Source organism: Halichoeres trimaculatus, unplaced genomic scaffold (genome assembly GCF_033239565.1).
Source record: "Halichoeres trimaculatus isolate MK-OKI-2021-1 unplaced genomic scaffold, fHalTri1.1 fHalTri1_scaffold_8, whole genome shotgun sequence".
Classification (NCBI taxonomy): Eukaryota; Metazoa; Chordata; class Actinopteri; order Labriformes; family Labridae; genus Halichoeres; species Halichoeres trimaculatus.
Window position 1 is genome coordinate 30,852,303 of NW_027437186.1, and position 20,064 is coordinate 30,872,366.

The 20,064-nt window shown below is 39.8% G+C and overlaps 1 long non-coding RNA gene across 1 annotated transcript in view; it reads right to left on the reverse strand.

Annotated features, from left to right (window-relative positions):
- Positions 1-19,527, reverse strand: part of LOC141795512 (uncharacterized) — a 148,123-nt gene extending 128,596 nt beyond the window's left edge. Inside the window, exon 1 of the long non-coding RNA XR_012598610.1 lies at positions 19,370-19,527. This is a non-coding gene — a long non-coding RNA (uncharacterized LOC141795512). The remainder of the gene's footprint in view (positions 1-19,369) is intronic.
- Positions 19,528-20,064: the final 537 nt, after the last annotated feature.

Consider the following 20,064-nt stretch of genomic DNA (forward strand, 5'->3'; position numbering starts at 1 on the left):
TTATGAAATTTTACATTTCCATGTCTCAATTTTTATTTTTTATTTAGAAATTCAAAAATGCAAAAAATTTAAATTAAAAAAAGAAATCAAAAATTTCAGTTTTCTTATTTTAAAAATTTGCAAAAAAAATGAAACTTAAAAAAAATGCTAATTTTTTGACATTTCAAAAATTTGCAAAAAAAATTCAATATAATAATAATAATAATAATAATAAATTTTATTTGTAGAGCACTTTTCATCAAAGCGATCTCAAAGTGCGACAATAAAACAAGGTTAAAAACAACAAGATTACAAAGAGGTTAAATGCCTTCAGTGAAAGCTTTTTTAAAAAGAAAGGTTTTTAGGCCCTTCTTAAAAGAGTCTGTTGTTTGTGGAGCCCTCAGGTGTTCAGGGAGGGCATTCCACAAGCGAGGAGCGGCTGAGCTAAATGCCCGATCACCCATTGTACACAGTTTAGTCCTGGGGGGCAGAATGAGGTAGTTGTTACCAGAGCGGAGGCGTGATGAGGTTTGTGGTTTGAGAAGTTCTTTTAGGTATGGGGGGGCGTTTCCATGGATGCAGTGGTGGGTTAGGAGGGAGAGTTTGTATTGAATCCTAAATGAGACCGGAAGCCAGTGGAGAGAGTGAAGGATGGGTGTTATATGGTCGTACTTCCGCACCCTCATCAGGATCCTAGCGGCGCTGTTTTGGATGTACTGGAGTTTTTGTAGGCCCTTGCTAGGAGTCCCGATGAGGAGTGCGTTGCAGTAGTCAAGCCTTGAGGAGAAAAAGGCGTGGACCAGTTTTTCAGCATCTGAAAGACTGAGTAGAGGACGGAGTTTTGCAATGTTTCTGAGGAAGTGAAAGGAGGTCTTATGGGTGTGTTTTATATGAGTGTGGAAGGTAAGGTGGCTGTCGAACCTTACACCCAGGTTGGTGACTGTTGATGAAAGAGGAATGTGCTGACCAGAGAAGTTAATGTGGGTAATGCTGGATGACTGGACCTGGTGCGGTGTGCCAACTAAAATGGCTTCAGTTTTGGAGCTGTTTAACTGCAGGAAGTTGTTTGACATCCACGCCTTTATCTCCTCAAGGCAGGTGCTCAGAGCCAATGATGATGATGAAGATGATGATGATGATAGTGGGGCTGCAGATGAAAAAGGGTCTGTCTTAATGTAGAGCTGTGTATCATCAGCATAGCAGTGGAATGATACCCCATGGCGGCTGATGATACTTCCAAGTGGAAGGGTGTATAGGATGAAAAGGGTGGGGCCAAGAATTGACCCTTGAGGGACACCACAGGTGACGGTGTGTGTCTCAGATTTTGCATCCCCCAGAGAAACATACTCTTTTCTTCCAGACAGGTAAGATTTGAACCAGCTCAGGGCAGAGTCAGAGAGTCCTACGGTGTGGTGGAGGCGCTGAAGGAGGATGTTGTGGTCGACCGTGTCAAAAGCGGCGGAGAGATCCAGGAGGATGAGGAGTGATGGTGTGCCGGCATCTGCTGCCATCAGTAGGTCGTTTGTGACTCTGACCAGAGCTGTTTCAGTGCTGTGGGCAGAACGGAAACCGGACTGGAATTTTTCAAAGATGGAGTTTGAGTTTAGATGGTCCTGGAGATGGGCAGCAACTACTTTTTCCAGTACTTTGGACAGGAACGGGAGGTTGGAGATGGGCCTGTAGTTTGAGAGGATTTCTGGGTCTAATGTGGGTTTTTTTAAAAGGGGTCTGATCACAGCAGTTTTAAGAGCAGATGGAACATGACCAGCCTGGAGTGAGTGGTTGATGACTTGGGTGATCAAGGGGCTGAGAGCATGGATATTTGATTTGACCAGTACTGTCGGAAGAGGGTCCAAGGCACAAGTGGAAGGTCTCATCCTGCGGATGATGTCCTCAACCTCTTGTTCAGAGGTATCTGTAAAGGAGGAAAGTGGCTGGAGAGTTCTAATCTGTGGGTCAGCAGTAGGAGAAGTTATAGGAGGGGAGCTGGAGAGAAGGGAGCGGATGGTATCAGTTTTCGTTCTGAAGAAAGAAATGAAACTGTTGCACTGCTCTTTTGTGGTGTTTATGTTTGGGAGAGTCTGTGGCTTGAGGAGATGGTTTATGGTGGAGAAAAGCTGCTTTGAGTTACCAGGATTTTTACTGATGATATTGGAGTAGAATTGTGACCGTGCTAGTTTCAGTGACTTTGAATAGGCTTTTTGGTGTTGTCGATAGGCTTGTCTATGAACAGTGAGTCCAGAATGTGCAGCTCGCCGCTCCAGTACACGCCCAGCTGCTTTCATGGTCCGAAGCTCTGAAGTGAACCAGGGGGCAGAGCGTGAGAAGGTGACTGTTCGTGATTTGATGGGGGCATGGAGGTCCAGGATTCTGCTCAGGGTGTTATTGTAGAAGTCAACTGCGTCAGTAGTGGATGTGAAATTTACAGGGGGGATTTGCAGGAGGTCAGAAGTCATGGTGTCTGGGTTGATGTTTTTTATGTTTCTGAAGTGAATTTGGCGTTTTGGCTTGGTGTGTTGGGACAATTTCAACTCCAGTGAGATTATTCTGTGATCTGACACTCCTATATCATATGCCAACAGATTTATGATGGGGGCAAAGTTGGTGATTATAAGGTCAAGCGTGTGACCTCTGTTGTGTGTGGGGACATCAACATGTTGTTTGAGATGAAGACAGTCCAGTAATTGAAGGAATTCAGCTGCAAGGTGACAGGAGGGGGTGTCCACATGAATATTCAGATCTCCAAGTATAATGATATTTGCACATGTGGCACAGAGAGAGGTGAGAAGCTCATTTATTTCAGAGAAAAATGCTGGGTTGGGTTTGGGTGGCCGGTAAATTAGAAGAGCAGTCACAGGAAAAGGGGGGTTGCATTTGAAGGCAAGGCATTCGAAGGTAGATAATTCAGGCAGAGACAGGGGGGTCAATTTCAGGTTACTGCAGTGTATTACAGCTAGGCCGCCGCCACGACCAGTGCTGCGGGCTCTTTCTAGGTAGCTGTAACCGGGAGGACAGGCTTCATTTAAAACAGAGTAGGTTTCTGGCTGATGCCAGGTTTCAGTCAGACACATTACATCGATGTTTTTTTCTAAGATGTGGTCATGTATAAGACAGGATTTATTTGTGAGAGATTGGGTGTTAAACAGTTCTATTTTGAGGTTTGGTAAGCCAGTTTAACCAGAAACCAACTGCATACAGTGTTTTTCGGTCAGAGTATTTTGGAGCCTACGATAATAATTAAAAAATAATTTTTAAAAAGTGTCTAATCAGCTAGAAGTTATGATCCCAACTGTCAAAGGTGATAACGCCTAATACACTTGGTGGACTATACACAAACTGAGAACTGAATAAAACATATACTTTGGTATACAATATTAAGACATCTTGTTGCAGAATGAAACTAACTCACAGATATGCAAATGTGCAAAACACTGCAGGAACTCAATCTGCCCATCCTATGAAATCTGTATTTGTTAAAAAATATAAACTAAATAATACGTCAGTAAAACATATTCAGGGTTCCCATTTAACTTACATTTATGCATTTCCTTTAAAAACTGAATTACAGTGTTTGAAAAAATGTAAATGGTAGTTTAGAAAGTATCTTGTGGAAAATAAGTCTCCTGCTCTTTATACCTGAAAGCTTTTTCTCAGCTGTTTCTCTCTGAAACTCTCACTGACTGATCCACTGGTTACAGCACTTAAAAAGCACTTATAGTCCTCCATGCAGCATCACCCTATAATGCAGCAGCTCACTGACTTCAAAGCGCTTTTGCATTTTGTTCACCTTGAGTTTGTCAGCTGGGATGTTTTCAGTCTTTTTTGCTTCCTTCCTGAGAGATAGCTTCAACAGCGCTGAAGTGACAGCTGCCTGAGGACCACAGGAAACAGAAAAGAGAAATGGCAAAAGACCGTCAGTTTCAGAGATGAAGAGGAAGAAGATGAGCTGTTTTTGTGGCTGTCTGCTCTTCATGTTCAAAGAGTCAACAGGTGCAGGGGGAGTGAAGCAGTCCTGAATGAGAGTGCAGACACCGGAAATCTGGATGTAGACTTGGTCTAAATGACAACTATTCTCATTTCCTATCTTCATCTTCTTCTCTCTAGTGCTGAAAAATAGCACTCTATAGTCATGAATATTTCATTTTCAAACTTCTGAGAAAGAGAAGTGTGCCGTTTGTACTTCTGCTGCTCTGCATACTAATGAGGAGCTTTCCTCTTTTTTGGAGAAAAAAAAAGCTCTTGTGAAGTAAATGGATGTGATGAGGAATGAGGATTAGGGATGGAGTAATGGAGAGAAGGCAGGGCTGTCTCATCAGAGAAATCAAATTTGCGTTTCGTACCACTGATTGAACAACTTTGCAGCATTAATCTCACTTTATTGTAAAGGTAGGCCAGACGGAGAGCCTGGGCTGGTTAGCAGGGAGAGATTTTCAGATGAAAACTCACACATCATAAATCTCTGCTGCTCTGAGTAGTCTTTCAGCTTGGATTGGGGTCGTGCCCTCTCTGTGCCATGCACAAGGACACTGTGCTCTGGCTCTCACTGTTCCCTCTTTTACGGCAGCACTGCTTATGTAAAACTCAGGGAGAGGTGTGACTGAAAGAGTGATCCAAAAATCCTCCAAATTTTTGAACGGAGAGTGTCAGCTATAACAAAGTGTGAATCCACCTTTTCTGTTTATCCTGTCAGCTCATCAGAAAGACTTGAGCAATGAAAAACCTTTTTCACAGCAACAAAAAAAAAAACTGACCTAACTGCAGTTCAATGAAAAAAGCAAACCCCTCTGATGGCATGTAAAAAAAAAAAAAAACAGGTCTTCTGCAAACAGTGATGGCACAATGCAAAAAAACAAGAATTAACCAAGAATTTAAAAAAGTAATCTCACAAAATGTCCTTTCTATACCTTTTATGGGAGTAGCAGACGGTGTCCGAGGCATTTCTGCACAAAGCAATCACAAGCGTTTGATAGGGAGGGATACCTTTCACATTTGAAACAATTCAGTACCGATGCCTAGTACCTGGCAATCAGTATCGGTACCCATCGGTACCAATTTTCAGTACTTTTGTGTGTAGATGGTAGATAAATATCAATTTGTTTAATAATAATCTCAAAGTCTTTCAGTTTATTGTATTTATTTTTAATACAAGGGTGGGCTGAAAAGTTCATGGCCTAAATAGGAAGGAGTTATGCCCTAAGTGATGAAACTTGGCATGAACTAAATTCAACATTTCCTGACACTTATGGCATGGTTTATTTCTCAACACCTTTTGATGTTTTCTTGGGTTGTTGCTGTAGCAGGACATCCAGAACTTGGGTCATCTTCAGGGCTCTCCCTACCCCTCTTGAATTCAGCTGCGCACTTTTTCACAGTTGATAAACCTGGAGCATCATCCCCTGATGTAGCAACCATGTCAGCAGAAATATACTTGGGGTTAGCCCAGTGTTTCTCAATACCGGTCCTGGGGCCCCCCCTGCCCTGCATGTTTTAGATGTTACCCGAATCCAACACACCTGATTCAAATGACCAGCTCGTCATCAAGCTCTGCTCGAGCCTGATAACGAGCCATTCATTTGAATCAGGTGTGCTGGAGTAGGGTAACATCTAAAACATGCAGGGCAGGGGGGCCCCAGGACCGGAATTGAGAAACACTCGGTTAGCCCCTTTTTCTGCAGATATCTAATAACACCGCGGTGCCAAATTTTATCCACATTCACAAAATGTCTCTGGTTCCACTTTTCAAAGTCCTCAAACACGCCATCAGTGTCAGTTAATCTGAAAATAATCTATGCCAAAAGTGTCAAAAAAGGTTGGATTAAATGCATGCCAAGTTTCATCACTACGGCATTACTCCTTTCTTGTCAGGCTACAAACTTTTCAGTGGTCCCTCGTATATAAACTTGCAGTGCTGTGTTCATGTCCAGCATGGAAAATCACCTTCTCTTCCACTCCCTCACAGTCACAAGGATGTGTTTAGGGACCTAAACGCAGTACCGATTGAGTTTGCATGAATCATGACTCAGTACTACAGACAGAATCCAGTCAGTATCTATAAAAGTACCCTACTCAGTACCCATCCAAAGTGTTGCATGTAAAGACCAAACCTGCCACCAAGATACAGGAAGTAGAGCAGGCATTTTCAAAATAAACCTTTTAAGTGAAAAATCACCTTTATAATGTTGAGGCAGTCATTGATCTATAGCAAAATAAACCAACTTAAGTAAATATCAGAAATGCTTTATTGTCCTTGGGAAAATTGCTTTTTAGGTACAGCTACTTCCTTCAAAAATGGTTAAAAATAGAAAGTAAAAGACATGAAATTATAAGAAAATATAAAATAGAACCTGAAATTTAATATAACTTTAAAATATAAACATGGGCAATTAATTAATAATAAATAATAAATGTATCTAAAAAAAGATTGATATAAACTTTCTGAAAACTTGGCCTAAAGCTGATATTCTTCACTGTCTTTGTGATGGAAGCAGCAGTGCAGCCTACACCATTTGTCCATTTCACCCTTTTTCAACTAAAACAAAGCCCACACACAACCTGATACGCACAGCCCTGTGATTGGTGCTGGGCAGTATAACATTTCTTACATTTCCAGAAACACTGTTCATTCCATCTCCTTTGACATCTCTGTATTCTTTATAATGATTACAGCCTGATCTACAGCGACACTTATCAGCTCCAGTTTTGTTACGTCACGTTCAGAGTTACTGTGGAAAAAGAAGCAGAAAACATACCAGGACCATAAACAGCTGATCTGACTTGAGCAGAGATCAAGAAATCACACTGCAGAGCAACTTGGACACACCAACGGCAGCACAAGGATGTGGTTTGGCTGCAATAGCCACCACAGTGTAGAGTCAACACAGAGGTACAAACCAGGATTTGGGCAGAGAGCCGCTGATGATTGTCAAAAAAATCAGACACACAAGGAAAGGAAAAGAGAAAAGTGGAGGTCAGGCATCTAGTGAAGATGTTAGTGTGTGACAATAAAGAAGAAATAACAAAGGAAATGGTGAGAGTCCAATTAAAGCTTCTAGGGTTATGCACCATCATCATGCATGTAATTAGGTAAACACAGGGACCTTTAACTTGGAAAAGACACGACAGCTAGTTCTGTAAAATGTTGGGATACATCTTCATCCAGTGTTTGTATACCCTTTACACTTTATTAATGACCAGAGAGCACTTTTAAGGAAACAATCCTGCTTATTTTCTTTTTTTCATCCCTCAGAGAAAACAACAGCATCCTCATCCAGGCAATTAAAGGATAAGCTCCTTTTACCTTGTTTGTTCTGCTGCCGCAATACTCCTCTACACAAAAGCACAAACCCTCTGCAATAAGACATGAGCAAGAGCTCTGATTGTGTCAGCGACTCCTGGCTGACATAAAGTATGTCGCTTAAAAACACCTCGCTGGTGGTGAGGATCCAATTTCTAGAGGCCAAGATGTTAAGAAGAAGCAAACTACACGGCTCACTTTGACTTTTGTGTGAGAGGAGCTGCTGTGAAAGAAATCCAATGGGTGTTTTGTGTTTTTTTGGAGGAGTCACAGTAAATTTTGCTGACAAAGAAGGTCAACAAAACAAAAACAGAAACAGACAATGCAGAGGGAAGGAGTTTGTGAATCAACATGAAAAAGAGGAAATAAAAAACATCATTCTAAGATCCCGCAGTTACACTTCTTTAATTTGTGCAATCGAGGTGACTAAAACTTAAGTAGACTGAGGAAAAACTGAAGAAAACTGTGGACTCACTTTACAATCAATCAATATTCATTCTTGCACAACACACACGACAACTCCTGAGCTGCAGGACCACATCAATCAGCCGTTGAGGACAGCTGTGTGTGCGTGGACAGAAACTCAGAGTGCAGCTAAATCCCTGTTTACCTTTTAAATCAGTTTTCTTCTTGAGCCAGTTCTCCTGGAGTGGGCGTTGAAATTGAAGTCTGAGCTGACTAAAGACTCATCGCACCGCAGCCTCGTCCTCTGTCACAGGTCGTAAAGAGATGATGTAAAGATTTGTTTTTTAGTGCTAAAATGATTTGTCGCGGTTTAGAAACACTATCACAGAGGCAGAGGGAAAATGCTGCTGCTTTATGGAAGTTTTTGACAACACATAGCTCATTTTGCATTGAGGAGTGTGCGCGGTAAAATGGTGCGTGTGTGTAAAAAAGGAAAACGAAAGAAACAGCCAGTCTGACTTTTTACACAGCAGACTATGAAACCAGAAATGAGACGCTTTAAGATGAAGCAGCAGAAATCCAGTGTCATGAAAACACCCTGCTAAAGAACGAGGCAGTTTATAGGGAAAAATGAAGAAAAAACAAAAACAATGATTACAAAACAAAGTCTTCAGATGTAAGCATATGCTAAACTCTTAAATTTAAATTACATGAAAGAATTTAGAGCCTCAGTGTGGCGTTAAAGAAGCGGCTTTAATTTCAGCTTTCACCCACACCTTTTGCTTTGCTCTGTGTGCTGGCTTTGATCTCCACCTTTTTACCTCATATTTATTGCTTTGGAAAAACACAGGTTCAAAGGAGGAGTAATTTAAAATTCCATCGCAGAGGCAGCGGAGAGCACACAGAGTATTTTCAATAATCGCAGGAAAACAGCTCCACTGTTGTTATTTTAAAATTGTTTATGTTGGGTCCCAGGCCCCCTCCTGCAGCTGTGATAAATAAATGTGGTCTAAACGTTATCTATCCTGACAGGCCTGCGCTCACCTCAGCATAAATAACCCATCAGAACTGAATGTTCCAGATGTGCAAACATTAAAATGTAGGAGATTCTTGATGTGATTTAAAGTCTAGATTGTCTCTATCTCCACTGGGAACCAACATGGATGTCAGAAATCATTCATGGTGCAAAGATGTTGCATGTTGTGAGTGATACATACATCAAATCCACCGCGCTACAACAACTGTAAGTTTTCAGACGCTCGAGGGAGCTATCATGTCAGCTCTATCTGTTAACATCAGAACAGATCCATGTTTTAAAAAGATCCATGATGCAACAGCAGATATTCTTCAAAGTTTTGGGTAGAGGCACACCAGTCATCTGACCGATGATTGATTTTCAGCCTGTTCAACTCATCAGCTGATTTCTTCATCATCAGTAACTGACTAGGCTCCCTCTCCCATACAGATTGATTTTATGCCAATCTCAGGGGCTGTTTACACAACAATGGTTTTAGGGTGAAATGCAAAAGTATTGTTGTGTTTCGGCCTTGAATTTAGGCCCTGCTAACACTACAGTGTTTCATCTGAAAACACTAAAACACAGTGAAAAACAATCTGCATTTACATAGAAACGCTGAGAGACTGAAAACACTGTATTAAGCATGCCAGGCCTGTAGGTGGTGCTATAACTGTCTTGTCCAGAAGCAGCTTTTGGAAGATCTCCACCAAAGTAGAGTTGGGCCGATCATCTGGTGTATTGGCGAATACTAAGTGCAGGAGTGGAGCAACAGATGCACATTTTGTTGAAAGACAGTCAGCAGATACAGCAGCACAAGAACAACATGGTAATCCATGATAATCATAACAGTTATGTTGTATGCGCTTGCGTGAAGTTGAGTGTGACGTCAGAGTTTCCACTGAAAACACTGGCTTACTGTTTACACGGCTACAGTGTCGGCAATGTTTCAGAAAAATCCCACTCTGGATGCCGTTTCCAAAAGTTTGAGTTTTAGGTCGGCTAAAATGTTGTTTCCATATAAACAGGAGGCTGAAACGCAACAATACTTTTGCGTTTCACCCTAAAACTGTAGTTGTGTAAACAGCCCCTCAGAAACAGCATTTTTTCTGAAATGCTGCCACCACCATTGCTGTGTAAACAGTAAGTCAGTGTTTTCAGTGGAAACACTGACGTCACGCCCCGCTCTGCGCAAGCACATACAACAGGACAACAGCACAGTTGTTACGATTATCCTGAACTACCGTGTTGTGCTGCTCAATCTGCTGAATCTGTTGACTGTCTTTCAACAAAATGATCATCTCTGTTGCTCCACTTCTGCAACTCTACTTTGTTGGAGATCTACCAAAAGCCACTCGACAAGAGATCTACCAAAAGCCACTGGACAAGACAGTTATAGCGCTGACTACAGGCCTGGCATGCTTACTACAGCGTCCTTTATAGACTAAAAATAGTCTATAAATGTATTCCCAAAGCAGGGGTCTCCAGTCTCTCATACAGCTATTTTTCAGGTCACAAACTGGAAATTTTGCATATCCTTGTTCTACAGGAGGACAAGCAAAGACTGTCTCTCAGCAAAATATGTTTGTCCAGTGATCAAGTTTAATTTGTGGATCTAACAAAGCACAGAACCAAAAGAGGACTTTGTGGCACCACAAACACAGACTCCAGGACTGCAACGTGCTCGCTGAACTTCCTGACAGTACAGAAATTTATATAAGCTTCAGAAACGATTTCTTTCTCTAACATGTCTGCACTGTCTACATGTAAATATCCACGTCCTCTATTTCTATTGCTCTCCCAAGAGACTGCAAGCAATAACCTAATGAAAAAGTCACCAAGTGCAGTGATTTGTTGGGTCATTCATAATTCCATCAGCAGTCAGGGGGAGTGCAGCTGAAGGGAGTGACGCAGTCTAAACTTCTCTGTTTCTCTCATTTTGTTCATTTCTGACTTAGTCCAAAGGACAGTGTGGTTTGTTATTCATTAAAGAAAATTATTTACATTTGTGTTTTAATTTTGAAAATGTAAAAACACTTCACCATGAAATCATTGATAAGGAAAAAATAGATTTTAGTCTATTATTTATTTATTTATGGGAAGGAATAGTTGTGATAATACAATTAATACAAATTTAACTTAAAGTGATTTTGGTTTTGCTCTAACTTGTTTAAAGAAAGCTTTTTTAAAATACATACATACATATATATATATATATATATATATATATATATATATATATATATATATATATATATATATATATATATATATATATATATACATATATATATATACATATATATATATATATATATATATATATATATATATATATATATATATATATATATATATATATATATATATATATATATAATTAACCAATACAAGTGAAATGAGAAACTGAGGGGATGCAGATCCTCTACAGTAGATGAATTTGTAAACAGCACAAAAAGGAAAAATAAAAAAACATATGGACCTTCAAAGTAGAGAAAATTACTGTACAGTACTGTTACATTTGTAATTATTTATGCAATGCTAAATGTGTTATTATATACAAATGATTTACTGACTGACCTTTATAAACAACAAACAACATATACAACACCAAACAAGTTGGACAGTGGAGAACTGAAAAACATGCCCCTGTCCTAATCCCCCTCCAAAATTACAGGGTCATCAATATTTGACCAGTAAATCCGCAATAAATAAATAAATAAATAAATAAATAAATATATATATATATTTTTTTTTTTTTTAAAAATCATTATTATTTTATTATAACGATATATATATATATATATATATATATATATATATATATATATATATATATATATATATATATATATATATATATATATATATATATATATATATATATATATATATATATATATATATATATATATCGTTATAATAAAATAATAATGATTTTTTAAAAAGGGAATAACATTACAGGGGAAGTGTCTTGACCTCATTCGACACCAGTCTTAGCATGTTCCACTTTGTTGCCAACAAAGCAGATTGAGTTAGCAGGAGATTAGCCGACAAAACACTAATAAAAGTAAATGGATACACAGAGCTACCATCATGGCCATTAACTGTGGAGAAGATGTGGGGGGTAAGCATGTTATAATGAAGGTCTGATCTGCTAAGTACCAACAGGGCAGCTGTTAGGACAAACCAGTAATCAGCGCTTATGATTGAGTCATGTTTTACCATCGTTTGGCATTTTATTTATTAACAAGTCGGCTCTTGATGCTGTCTGACAGACGCATAAAGACGCGTCAATGACTTCCTGTTTGTGAATACCCTGTAATGCATGTGTCTGATCCCAACTTTATCATTTTTTAAAGTCATTTAACCATGACCTCTTTCTTTCATTTTCAGTCTTTTAATCTCCTCAACAAGATATTCCTCGTTTTTCTGCACATTTCCATGCAAACTGTCTATAGGATCCAGGGGTATTAAGTGTGTCATTCATAAAACATCCAAGGACATTCCTGTTGCTGCAGTATGTGCGTGTATGTGTGTGAATGTGTGTGTGAATGAGTGTGTGTAAGTCAAGGAGAGGACCAGCATGGTGCTGCTGAGGCCTAAATCTGTCTCTAACTCTTAATTAAACCCTGGACTCCAGTGGCTCTAACTTATTAAAGACCCAGCGTATGTAGCACCCACCCACGCACACACATACACACACAGACATGTACTTACACACTTCTTCTAAGCCCACAACATTCCACCTTAAGCTACCGATGATTTAATGCATCTCAATATTTCACCTTCAGCTGCTGCTTGGTGACCCACTTGCAGAGAAATAAATTATTTCCTGGACTCTTTTAGCATTCACTTAAATGTAGTGAAGGAGATTCTGCAGGATGGCTGCAAAGTGGAGTTTACAGTTTTAAAAATAGTTTTAATGGAATTTGTGCTCTATTAACCGACGGTACACACAGCCAGGGAAGTGGCGGCAAAGTTTATAGAAAGGGAACAGCGATGCAGAATACGGAACGACCTTTGGAGCTGGGGTAGGCAACTTTGGAGAAGCTGGCGAGAGTGAACTAGATTTTGAGAGTATTTAGTGAGAAAAGACCTGAGTTCCTCCCCCCAGGCCTCACTCAGGAGCCACTCACCCAAAACACACGAAAGAGTAGTGCCTGCTCACCGCTGCAGGACGAGACCCAGAGAGACGGTTTGATAGAGAGAGTAGTTGTAACCACTCACCCTGCTCCAGCTCTTTTTGAAGGTCTTGTGCCACTTGCTGAGCTACATGTCTGCCTGGTCACAAGAGAGATCCAAGTCATGGGCTATGAGGGCACAGAAAAGTCAATTTAGTAAAAATGGAAGCCAGATATAGTTGTTGTTTTAAAAGACAGTCAGAGCTGCAACTAATTCTGATAATCAACTATTGAAATGATTGCAAACAAAGGATAATGAATCTTCTTTCATTATCCTTGTGCAGAAGGAGGAAGACAATGAATTGAAGTTTATACAGTGAGAATTTAAAGGTCAGGAGCTGACCATGTTAAAGACACACAATGTGGCTCTGTCTTTTGGCTGCTAAGCTGAACGTCACCGTGCCTTTTCTTGAAATGCTTGCATTGATATCCTCCCAAGAAAATCAAGCCCCAGCTTGAGTAGGGGTGAGTATTGACAATAACCTCACGATACGCTACGCATCACAACACTTGAGTCACAATACAATATCACAATATTGTGATATATTACAATATTGTACACAGTTAACTATTTGATTGAAAACAACTGTTCTATTATATTCTGTTTGAAATAATAAAAGTCAGATGCAGTTTTTCATATATACACTCTACTTGAAAACATAAAGTGAATCAAGTTTGTCACTTAAACCAGTGTTTCACAAATTGGGGTCCGTAAACCATAGCTAGGGGGGGTCCGTGGAATAATTTAAAAACAATAGTAAAAGTGGATTATTGAGAAAGCTTATCACTGAACTTGGATCTCTTAAACCATTAAAATCAGCAATTTTTTTCTTATACTGCTGCCCACTTTAGTTTTGTGCCATGAGATCAGTTCTCTGATCAAGACATGTCTATCACTTCATCATGTGTAACAAGCATAGACTGTATAAAACATGGACATAGTCTCTCCGACGTCACCTGTCTGTTTCTGAAACAGAAAATGAAGCACATCGGCCATAGAGGCCATATTGGTAGTGGCAAGGGTTTAGCCTACAGCCATAGGGCCTTTTTCAAACTGCCCCCTACACACTCTCCCTACCCACTACCCCTCCGATTGCGCATTCTCGCGGAGGGTCCGCCACATTAAGGGCCATCCCAAACCGATCCGCGGGGGGTAGTGGGCTCTCTAAAACCCTCCACAAGTGAGTCTGCACGGATGCCGACTCGCTGAACACATGCAGCGCTAATTTGTGTCCGGTGCCATCCATGGGGGAAGCAACAGACAAATGTAAGTTCCACGCATATGTGCCTGCACAGACACTGTTAAACTAACAGAAATATTTCATGAGTGCAGATGTTCACAACTTTAGATGTACATGGCATTGATTAAGGCCTGCCTTGCATTTGTTTAGACAGTTCGTGTTTATTTGAGTGTTTAATATTTACAAAAAAACAAAAGAATTCATTCAAGCAAGAGTGAAACATGAAAAACTCATCAATAAAATAGAAATGCAGCCAAAGAAGCGTGGGAGTAAGTTTCTTTTGTATTTTCTGCGTTATTTTCTTTTTTTTTCTTTGTTTATCTGTTTACGTCTGGGATCGAGGGAAGTTTCTGTCACAAAGCTGTATTTATACCCTACACCCTGATGAAGTGAACTTCATTCAGCTGCGAGTGTGACTCCGTGACGGAGTGCACTCCATTATGAAGGGGGAGTGTGTAAGGGGTGGTTTGAAAAAGGCCCATAGAGCACCTCTCAGTCACGTGCCTCTTATTGGGGGAGCTTGCAATCTTAATATCCTATAAACGGCGAGTTAGAAAAAAATTCACCCCCTGTATAGTGCCGGGTGCTGGTAGTAAAATTAGCGACTCAGACAGGAGACATTTTTTGAACCAGGCTGTAAGTAGGTTAATTTCTGCTTTAAAAACAGCTTTTTTTGGCTTGGTGTATATGTGACTTCCAGTACTTCCGGAGCCAGCCTCAAGCGAACACTCCAGAAACAGCAGATTTTAGCACTTCCACATTGTCTCATATTCTCAGACTGGGGGTTGCCGCTTGGTAACAACAGAATTAAAAAAAACCTCTAACCAAACAACACCTTGGTGCAAGGGCGTACGCAGACTTTTTAAAGAGCAGGGGCGAAAAGAAGAAAAGCAGACACATGTAGCGTACATTTTGAGAGCTGAGAGAGAGCTGTTAATCATACCTTAATCACCCAAGAGGGTAGTAAAGTGCGGGAGGGCACTTTTACACACATTTTGGCTCCTGAGAAGTCACTTCAGTGGGTGTTTTTATAACAAGTGTGCCACAAGGTCAGGGTTTCTCAAAGTTTACAATATAAATTGCTTGAAAAGTATAAATGTAGCCTGATTCTATCCTAGCAAAATACTTAATAATACATTGTGACAAAGTATGGAGAACTTTTTAACCTAAAAGGGGTCCATGGTCTAAAAAAAGTTTGAGAACCACTCTGACTTAACCTAGTGGGACATAAAACTAATGTTTTAAAAAAACAAAAAAAAAAAACTACTGTATAAAAGATGTGGCCAGTGGGTGAAACTGATTAAGGTCACTTGGTGTAACCAAAAAATCTAATATTGCACAAAACATGACTATGATTATTGTTTTAACAGTCTACTACACTGCAAAAATTAAACTTTAAATAATTTTAAGCTAACTGACCCAAGAATAGAGGAAAACTCCATCATCAAGTTTAGAAAAAAAAATATTTTGAATATACTCTGAGAATATATTTATTTTACAGTTTATAGGCAACATACAGCAAAGTAGCTCTTCAGCGCCATCTATCACAGCAGAGGTGCGGAAGACATGTTGTACTGCCAACTCACCTAAAATATGACTTTTTATTTTTATCAGGATAAGTAAAGTAAAACACTTTCAGACTTTCCAGATTTGTCACCGACGTACTGCTGTATCTTATTAACCTGCTTTGTGCCAGCGGCTGTATTGCACACGCAGAGGTAGTAACAACCTGAGATGCCTCACCCCCCAAATAGTCATTTCTGGGATGCTTGTTTACCTGCTTCTTCCTGGTGGCTGTTCCACAAGGCCACTCTCAGAGGAAATGGTACTGATGTAAGATATCTCACTCCTAAGAAATTCCAATTTTTATGGATCCAGCTGCAGCATAAGTGACAGTTAATGGTAATCTGATTGGAGGAATGTTGTGTCCCTGCACTGCAGGCTGATAAAATGCACAATATGTCACCAACAACTCATCAACTCCGAAATACATCTGGGACTCTTTTAGTCATCGATTAGTCGGCTACACTGATGAATTGCTGCACCTCTACACACCAGCGTCTGTTATGCACTGATTGCAGTTTGACGTCTGGTGTTGAATATGAACCATCTAATTCTGCTGTAACAACACACTTTCATCATCACAGCAGCTCTATGCTGTGATGATGGTATAGACAGAGGGGAACTTATGAAGAGGAGTGGTGTTGTTCGAACTACTTCATAAAATATACTGCTGATGAAGATGTTCAGGGAAGAAGACACACAATCAGAGAGAAACATGATGTCAGCGGGATCTGGACTTCGCTTGTTATTATGGGATCATGTTTTATTTTACAGGATAATCAGGATGTTCACACTTATCTCCATGAATGCTGCTAACAAAGTGATCTTAGTCAGCAGTGCCTTCACTTCTTGTTCAGTATGCTTGCAGGTGAGAGGCAGCAAAGTTTGTTGCTTAGATTCATCCATCAAAATCAAGAGTCTTCATAAAATCGCCAACAAGACCCCATACGAGCTACACATACGTGGTCCTCCTGCTTGTATTTAGCTACAGTCAGTGTTAAAAAGTCTGCAGGGCTGCAGAGACAGTGCGAAGTTAACATGATTATATATGTTATGGAAATTAATGCATTTATCAACAATGTTCAGGTACCATGAGAAGTACTCCGAGACTTACTGTGCTTCAATGCTCCTATTGGGAAATGTTCAAAGTTGAGAGCTACATATAAAAGAGTGACCACAGTGAGACCACATTCATTAGGGATGTCCCAGTCTGATCGGTATTGGCACCTGTATCGGGACCTGATAAAACTTTTTTTGGAGAGTTGGATAGTATCGTATTTCATTTCGTGATCAGGGCCGACCCAGTTTTATTTATTTATTTTTGCATTGCTGCAGTAATGTTTATTTTGTTTTTGTTTTTGTTTTTTTATTTGTTTAGAATTAGGTCAACCGTTGCAGTGATTTTCTGATCTAAAAGATAATCTCTTGAATTTGAAGTTGGAGCCCTCTGAACATAAACTGTAAAATAGAGTGGACAGTGTTTTTCCATTGTATGGTTTTGAAGCCAAAATTTACTCATCACAGACGCATCTATTGGTAGCAGTTGTGCAGCCAGAGTCTGTGGAGTAAAGACTGTTTGGGACTGTAGGAGAATCTTGAGTGAAGCCGGGTGACAAAAATATATATAAATATATATATTTGTTTTTTGCTAATCTAATCACTTCTTGACTCTACCTTCTGACATATTTCACAATATCCAAAAAAAAAATACACAAGAACGGCAGCTGTCAATCATATTTTCAACCTCTTACAACTAATGAAAACAAAACCCTCCAGAAAAAAGAGGACTTGAATACAAGGCAGCCAAATAATATCTTCAAATCACCACAACAATCAGATGTGAGAAACATTTCTACCAGGTGTATTAATCTTTTAAAGTTTGACCACAGCCTATCTGGAATGACTGGAGAGACAGATTTTTTTTTACCTATACTGCAGCCAGCCACTAGGGGGAGCATTTTTTGTGGAGACCTCACTTCGAGCCGAGCAAGATGGTGTCCTTTTTTTTTTTACAGTCTATGCCTCTGAACAGAAGACAGCAGCTCTACACAATAACCACAATACTGTACAATAGGGTCCAGCACTGCCTGGCTTTGTTGTCCCACACTCAACGTGCGCACACACACACACACACACACACACACACACACACACACACACACACACACACACACACACACACACACACACACACACACACACACACACACACACACACACAGAGGCTCACACAGTCCTGCTTTTAGATGACTTTTTCCCACCCTCACACCTTTGAGGTATTCATTTTTTGAAGGAGATGTTTTATGAGCGTAAATGTCAAGCCTCCAACGAACAATAAGAAAAGGACTTTCATGTTTCCACATAAATGCCAGACGACCTCCTGTTCTAAAGCTGAACACTCTCTGAAGCTCTTCTGAATCGCAATAACACAAAATGAATCTCCTGTCATACTCGGCCAAGTAGATTTATTAGCCTTCTGCTGTAACATTGACAGAGCATGTCATAATATCAACATCCTTACATAATCAATACCCTACAGGGAAACATCAATATCCATTCAATTACCCAGAGTTCAAAACACCGACTCCCTCAAGACTTGTCCTTGGTGTGCCTCTCCATTATCTCCATCTGCAGCAGTGAGTCATGATCACATCTGAAAAAGCTCTGCTTTCTGGTTAAACTTTAAATGCTGGCAAAACAGAACTAAAAGTCATTAAATATTTGGCTCATCCAGTCATTTTCTGACATGAGTGGCTCTGGGCAAAGCGAGGAGGAGAAGCTAGCGAACCACCAGAACCCGGGGAATGTAGGAAGAATGAAAATGATGCAATGTTACAGAAAGCTGAATATTTTAGCTGCATAGAAAACAAACAACACTCACTGCTTCTTTGAAAGGAATACTAATACCAAATACTTTAATCTATTTCAGCTGTAAACATCTTTTAAATATTATTAAATATTCTCTGGGACTTCAATACTGCAGTTCTGGTGTGACCAAAAGCTGAAGAAGAGGAAAGAAGAGTGACCTTTGCTTTTAGAAATCCTCCAACTGCAGAGACATGTGGACCAAAGTCAATATCTCGTCCTGGTTTAGCCGCACTGTTAAAAGCGCATTTTTCAATTGGAATATGCAAATTAAATGTTCAAAAAATTGATTATTTGTTTATACTTTCAGCACTATGCTGAAAAACTCTGGTTTTCCACAGAATTTTATTCTCCACCAAAAATATACTCAGGCACCAAAGCACCTCCCCACTTTTTCCTAATGTACATTTCATCTCAGCAGAGGCCAGCTCAGACACCTCCATCAAAGGCAAAGCAAACATCAGGTGGTGCAAAAACCTCACTTCAGTACCTGATGATAAGTGCACAGTATATATGCAAAGCTTTCCACAGGTGCATCCTCTTAATACAGAGTTTAATCAGTGAAATTAAATTCAGCTGCAGGAGAACATCAAACAAAAACAGCCTCTCTGCACACCAGTAAATCAATCAGTGTGCATCTGTTGGTGGCTGTCAGAACAAATAGCACACTCTGTCTAAATCCATCTCTTTTACACATCTGTTCAACCCAAACTACACTGACACTTTTAAAAACACAGAGGGAACCAATTAGCAACAATCATTGAGACTTTTTCATCATAAACCAGAAAAGTAAAGGAACAAACTTTGGAGAAGCAGCTCTTACCTGACACAAGGTGTTCAGAGAGACTGGGTCCCATATCCTCACTTATCTGACACACGTCTCTGACTGTGTTTACTGTTCTTGGTTTGTTTCTCATTAGTTGGTGGATGAGCAGGTGTTCTGATAGCTTCTTCTTCTTCTTTTGGGAATCTAGTTTTGACACATCTGTGCTCTTTGCTGCCCTCTACAGGTAGACACAAACAGACAGACACAATCAGTTCACATTTTAAAGACTTCAATACAACTATGGGGTGTGAAAATGATCAAAAACATTGCTTTTGGGATCAGTTGATTTTCTCATTTTAGAAAACAAAGTTTAGCTGAAGAAAAAAATACATTTTTAAGCAATCTTTGGAGTAACATCTTCTTTTCTTTTTTTGCTTAGTTTAAACTCATCTTTTCAGGCTTTTAGTAGAATGTTTTCCTGTTGTCTGCGAGTGCTAGTTTAGCTCACAGTGCCCAGCTTTCATGTCGAACACTTAAATAACATCCCTCAAAGTACAGGAAATATTTCTAGTCCATCCTGTAGGTTAAAAGTGCATCTCCCCCTTTTTTTGCTTCTTGACACTCCTGCTCAAAACCTTTGATTTGCATCTCTGCCCAGTTTTTGCACCAGTTTGTAATTCTCGAAGTACACATCATCATCTTTTTTAAGGCTGATTTTGCAGTCCTGTCTGCAATGTCATTACCCATGAACT